Source organism: Megascapheus bottae, chromosome 2 (assembly GCF_031878675.1).
Source record: "Megascapheus bottae isolate mThoBot1 chromosome 2, mThoBot2.hap1, whole genome shotgun sequence".
NCBI lineage: Eukaryota > Metazoa > Chordata > Mammalia > Rodentia > Geomyidae > Megascapheus > Megascapheus bottae.
In genome coordinates this window covers 7,554,726-7,561,501 of record NC_143510.1, presented here as the reverse complement: position 1 = coordinate 7,561,501, position 6,776 = coordinate 7,554,726, and the positions used below count along the sequence as shown (strand labels likewise).

At 46.9% G+C, this 6,776-nt stretch overlaps 1 pseudogene; it reads right to left on the bottom strand.

Annotated features, from left to right (window-relative positions):
* Positions 1-601: 601 nt before the first annotated feature.
* On the bottom strand, positions 602-3,665 carry LOC150066332 (golgin subfamily A member 2 pseudogene; annotated as a pseudogene).
* Positions 3,666-6,776: the final 3,111 nt, after the last annotated feature.

The following is a 6,776-nucleotide window of genomic DNA, read 5'->3' as shown; positions in this document are numbered from 1 at the left end:
ATTAAAAACAAAAGCAAGAGAAAATGTTACTTACTCAAGAAATAATATAGAACATATTGCTGTATGGTTTACTAAAAACACTGACATGTGAGATATTCTCCTATAGGACTTCTAAAATTCTATGTTTTCCATTTAGGATTATAATTCTGTAAACAATTTGGAAAGTGTTTTCAATTACAACACGTCTATAATTTTTAAACTCATAGTTTGTCAGTTTTCTAAATATGTACCATTAAGAACTTTGTCTCTCTCTTTCACTCTCTCTCTCTCTCTCTCTCGCTCGTACAGTTTTTACTATTTGGTCATCTCAATATCTTCCTCATGGCATTATAATATTCAAACAAGACTATTTCCATTGCTCTTATAGCTTAGTACATTATGAAAATGTGCCTAAGTATACAATAAATGTACCAACTTAGTACATTAAATGATTAAAATCATGTATATAATACTGTCATGTATAGGTTTTTTGAAAAATAGATATCATGGTATGAAGTCAAGATATTACTACATTATGAACCATTCCAATAATTAATTAATATCAGTGTCATCCAATATTAATATGAAGCAAGGTCATTGCTCCCAGCTTCCTTTGTAAAGGATTCACCTCTTATAATAACCCTGACCTGGGCCTGGTCCCTGGAACCCATAAAGTCTTAAGACCTGCCTTGATATGGACACCTCCCAGCAGCCTCTGCTCTATCTGACCTGCGGTTAACCCCCCTTTCCTGACCAGTCCATTAAATTAAACTCTCATGCCCAATGTATCTTTGCAGTATCTAGATGGTGATTATGTCAAACACATCCTTTGCTTCAGGCTTGTAGAAGAAAGGGAGGCAGAACTCTTGGCCCAAGCCCACGGGGTCTCCCTGGGCTTGCACAGCAGGCAGCAGCTGCACAGGAGGCTCTGCAGTGGGGTTCTCCAGGGGCCCAGGGGCCCCAGCCTCTCCACGGACAGGTGCCAGGTTTTCTTCAAGACACACGACTTCCAACTCTTGCTGGACCTTCCTGACTTCCATCTTCAGGGGCCCCGAGAGGTGTGAGGGGACCTGGGCAGCAGGGACCGGGGAGGCTGCCAGCATCTTGTCCTGGCACTCTGTGCCCTCCCCTGCAAGGCACAGCAGCAGCTCCTGCAGCTCCTTCTTCTTCTTCCTCTTCTCTTGGGACAGCTGGCTGACACACTCGTCTTTTTCCTGACACAGCTTCTCCAGGACTCCCATCTGCTCTTTGTAGGAAACGATGGTCTCTTCCAGGGTGCTCACGTGCTGTGCCAGCTGGCTGCAGCGACGCAGGAGGCCATCCATTGCACTCTGGCCATCCACCTGGGCAGCCAGGTCTTCGTGGAAGCAGATCTTCAGCTTCTTGGGTGCCTGCGCGTCCTGCTTCCTCTTCCCAAACAAGCCATGGATCCAGCGCTTGGGGAAGAGGGCCTGGCCCTCCAGATTTCTCTGCCACTGGGCTGCCAGCTGACTCAGGCAACCACAGCGGGCCTGCTGCTCCTGCAGCTGCCTGCAGAGCCTCGCCTTCTTGCACTCTGCAATGGACAGTGCTTCCTCGTAAAAATCACACATGCTTTGGGGGTTGTCCACGTCCTCGGGGACAGTCCCATCGGGGGCAGTCGCCTCCTCACCCTTGTTTTCTTCTCTGCTCAGGCCTCCTCCTTCCCTGGGAAAAGCCAGGGAGCTCAGCTGGGCCTGCAGCTGCGCATTCTCATGTCTGGTGGCTTCCAGGCACTGCAGAGTGTCCTGGAACTTGTCCCTCTCCATCTGGGCCAGCATCTTGCTCTGCACCTCCTCCTGCTGCAGCTGTTCCAGCAGGTGGGTCTGCCTCAGCAGGTGCTGCTGCAGGGCCTCCTTCTCGGAGCTCAGCTGCTGGCTGGAGGCTCTGTGCTGTTCCCTCGTGGCTATGAGCTCCTGCATCTGGGCCAGGTTCTTGTCACGCAGATCCTGCAGCTCCTCAGCCACTTGGCTCTGCAACCCAACCATCTCTTTGTCTTCTCCCAACTTCTCCTCCAGCTTGGCCAGCTTCTCCTGCAGGGTTGTCTTCTCCTGCTGCTCTGAGTGCAGGAGGCTGGCCAGCTCCCCCTTCTCAGCGCTCAGCCTCTGCAAGGCATCCTGCAGCTGGCCCAGCTGTTCCTTGAGCTCTTGGTTGAGCACCAGGGTGCATCTCATGGTCTCGTGCTCCCTTTCCATCGTCTCCAGGATCTTGCGCCGATCCTCAGCGTGCTGATCCCACTCCTCAGCCTTCTTCTCCAGGATCCACAGCTGCTGCTGCTGCTCCAGGTACTGGAGACTGAGGCTCTGGTTCTCCTCCACCTGCATGTGAAGCTGCTCCTGCAAGGTCTTGAGCTCCTGCTGCCACTGCAGGGCCTGGGCCTGCAGCTGCTGCTCAGCCTCACATGGGCCTGCGGGGGGCGGCGGGGGCTGCAGCTCTGACAGCTGCTTTCTCAGCTCCACCAGCCTGCTCTCCAGCTCCCCAACCTGCCCCAGCCCCTGCTCCTTCTCCTCTCTCAGCTGGCTCACCTGTTCTGCCAGCTGCTGGACCTTCTCCTGCCCCGTGCACCTCTCCACCCTCAGGTCCTCTGCAAAGGTGTCTCTTTCCAACTGCAATGCTCTCACCATCTCCCTCATGTGGTTGAGTTGACTTTCCAAAGCTGCCCGCTCCTCTAGTGCCTACTGGCCCTCGCGCACTTGGATCTTCATGGCGGCCTTCTCGGTCAGGAGCTCTTCCAGCCTCTCCTGTAGCACTGTGTTCTCGTCCTCCAGGTCTTCACAGAGTCTTGCCTTCCCCTGGAGCTGCAGCTTCACACGGTTCAGGGCTTTCAGGAGCTCTATATTGTTCTGCTCGGCCTCCATCTGCTTGGTGCAGTCTGCAGACGAGGTCATCTCTAGCTCTGCCACGCGCTGCTCTGCAGCCTGCAGGCGGCTGGTAAGACTCTCCTGCTCCAGTGCTCTTTCACTGGTCACCTGCTGCATGTGGGCCAGGGCAGACTGCAAATCCCATTTCTCTGAGCTCAGCATCTGTATGCACAGCTTGTGCTGCTCCAGCTCTGCTCTCAGGGCTTCCTGCACACAGGCCATCTTCTGGTTCTCTTCCCTCTGTTGATCTTGTAGGGCTTCCTTCTCCTGGTTCAGTTGTTGGATGTCTCTATACAGCTGCTGGATGTGTGTGGTGCTGGAGTCCAGGGCAAGCACCAGGTGCTGGCATTGCCTTTCCAGGTCCTCCGTGTGACTATGACCTGTGACCCCCTTCCCGCTGGCAGATGTGACAGTGCCCATTGGAGGGGGAGGCTCAGGGTGTGCGTGGTCTTGGGCTGCCCCCTTGAGTACAGGACAGTCCCCAGAGGTGTTTGTCTTGGGTTTACCTCCCTCTCTAGTGTTCTTCTTGTTCTTGGATGCTGCAGGTCTATCAGGATGATTTCTCTGCTGGTATTCCTGCAGTATTTTCCTTCCTGCAGCTACCTTTTTTCTTCTCGTCTGCTCAGACATCCCAGCCCTGGGACGGCGAAGGTGGGGCGGCCACATTCCCAGGCTCTAAACTCCACTCACTTCTCACAATCACCAATAACTCTGTCTACCTTCAACGCTATCTGCAATGTCACCTCGATTCGCTCACTCACCACTCACCACCTCTACATCCCTCAACTCCTGTAGTAGTGTGAGCTAATAAAGGGAATCCCGGTGTTACTGGGCAGCATGGAATGTGGGTGGGGCCTCAATTCTTGTATCCCATTGGTCAGAGCAACATGAAAAATTGGAGGTGTGGCCAGAATTTTGTGATGCAGGCAGAATGCTAAAGGCCCACTGACACTTGCATCTGAACCTCTCCTAGGCAGTCCCTCCCACATGGGGTCAGTTAGGGACCACCTCTACCTGGCAGCCTGCACAGCTCTACTGGGGTCTGTTAATGGCCATGACCTCCATCACATAGTTCCAGTCACTTAGGATCCTGGGATGTCAGTTTCAGGCCTCTGCCCTAGACCATCTTGTTCTGCAGATTCTCATGACCAAAGTTCAGGGGATGGGATCTCAGAATTCAAATGGAGAATAAAGAATGCAGACAGAACTGTCCATCACTGTACATACCTTCTTGCATTTCACAATTTACTGCCAAATATCTATGTCTTAAAAAATCTCTTCATCAAGGCCAGACACAGTGGCTCACACTGGAAAGCCTAAATTAATTTTGAAGATGAACTTCAGTAAAAAGTTATTTTTAAGCAGGCCCCGCCAGAAGGTCATTCTGAACTGACTCTAAACCAGCAGAAGTAGCAGTTTCAAAGAAAGTAATAAATTACAGACTACTCTCAGTGATTTGAGGCCCTAGGATAAAATAACCATTGAGATATCCTGACCAGCTGTCCTCCAGCTGCCCTGTGCTTGGCATGTATCCCATAAGCATGAACTGCACACGTATCCTCTAACACTAGCCAATCAATTCATAATACATCAACCCTTTGAGCTAACCCTATAAAAACATTGTACAACAGGAAGTCGGTACTCTCTCAACTCAGACCTGCTGTGTCGGTGTTGGCTGTGAGTCCACGTTCAAGCTTGCAATAAAGAATCTCGTGCTCTTACATCAGATTCGGATCCTTGGTGGTCTTTAGGGACCCAAATCTGGGCACAACACCTGTAATCCTAGCTACTCAGGAGGCTGATATCTGAGGATTGCGGTTCAAAGGCAGCCCAGACATTAAAGTCGGTGAGGGTCTTGTCCCCAATTAATGACCAGAAAACCAGAAGTGGTACTATGACTCAAGGGGTAGGGTGGTAACTTTGATCTAAAAAGCTCAGGAACAACACCCAGTTCCAGAGTTCAGGTCCCATGCCCGATAAAAAAAAATCTCTCCATCAGTCAGAGGTAATTCGATTGAACAAGTTACCTAAAAATGTTAATCTGTGAAGTAATTTGATTGTAATGCTATTTTACAGTTGTATGCATTTTAGAAAGATACTCTGAGATTCCTTGTATGTAAAGTTTGGATTTTGGGACACAAAGCAAGTACTTGTAATTTTTTCATATAGAAAAATTTTCATTAGAGTGTAAACGTTTTCTATGTGAACTCAGGCTTCAGGAGAAGAAAAAGCAAAATGTTGTCTTCAAAATCAGGCTGCATATTCAATATGGTGATGGAAAAGTAGGGAAATTCCCTAGCTTTCTCCAAGCAAAAAGACTTGGGGTTCCAACATGCAGTTCTCCTAAGAAAAAGACAAAAATAAAATCCTAGCAAGCAGAAAATCAAATGAATGTGGTACCTAGGTATTGAACCTAGGTCTTTGTGCATGCTAGGCTGAACTCCTGGCTTCTATAACAGATAACAGTATATATATGTATGTATAATAATTTTTCACTCAAACACATCTTTTTATTACATACTAAATTTAAAAATACAAATCCCATTAAAAATGCTTCTCAAACGTATATATAAATACTGTCAAATACCATTGGATTGTGACATTATGTACAGTTGCTAAGGTTAATGTGAAACACAGCAATGTAGCCTAACTGCTGATAGTGAATTTCAGAAGTCAGCATGTGAAAATTTGGCAACTGTCAAGTGGTAATCTGCACAGGATGGTCTGCAGAGGTAAAATAGTAAGAAAAAACAACGGAATCATGCAGCCAGCCTGCTTTAGTAAGTTCATTTCTTCCTTGTCCCTTCAGTCTAACTATAGCAGATTAAAGTGCACAAGACCACCAGGAATCCTTGATTTGGTTGTACCCTAACCATGCACACAGCCTGCTGTATGATGGGCTTCAATCCTTTGCACTGTTCCTTAGGCTTTGGGAGTTCATCATGAATGGAGCTAAGGGGAGAAAGGCCAACACTGTCTAAATTGCACCACAAGGCCATAACATATGAAAACACCAAACACAAAAGTGTTATTCTGGGAAAGATTCAGAGAAATCATTCCTGCTATTTTGGCCCTAGGAATAAAATTAGAATAAGGACTTAGCTTAACTCTGAAAAATACTACTACATATCTGTTTCAAAAGCTGAGACAAGCCCAGCAAGACCACAATACTGCCATCACTGTTCACCACACACACAGTGCATCATAAATGCAGGCACAAACACCTGCCCTCTAAGGGGTTGCAGGAATACAGGTAGAAACATTGTAACATTTGACACATACCTTACTAATTAACACTAAGCATACTTTGTAAAAACAGGACACCACCATAGAATCAAGGAAGAGGAGAAGGAAAGCTACTCTACAAAAGTGCTCCTTTTACCTTTGCAACCTACTCATTTCATTTGGGTCAAACAAGATTTTAAGGTTCAGGCCATCAGTTCTAAATAAGCTGATGACATGTATACACTTTCACATATCTATGCTTAAATTTCATTCTGATTTAAACTAATGTACCAGTATGAATCATATATGGGAAACATTTATCTATCTTATTTACAAAGATATGCAATGCTTTTTAAAAAATGCAGATCAACCTACCCATGGTTCCATACAGATGAGACAATTCATAAAATTTCTTTAAAAAGAAAAAAATCAGTAAGAAATGCCTGCATATATACCTCCTTGTCAATGGACCATTTCTGGATTTTTCTTTTATGTAGTATTGAGGAATCAAACTCAGGGCTTCCTGCATGCTCAGCAAGCACTCTACCACTAAGCCATATTCCCAGTCCTGGTTTGTTATCTTTTATTAAATAAAACACCCCACAACTTTTATCTGAACTATTTAAAATCAGTGAACATACACTAACAGATACGTTAGGTATTTTAATTCTTTTACTTATCATTGTGGCTGTA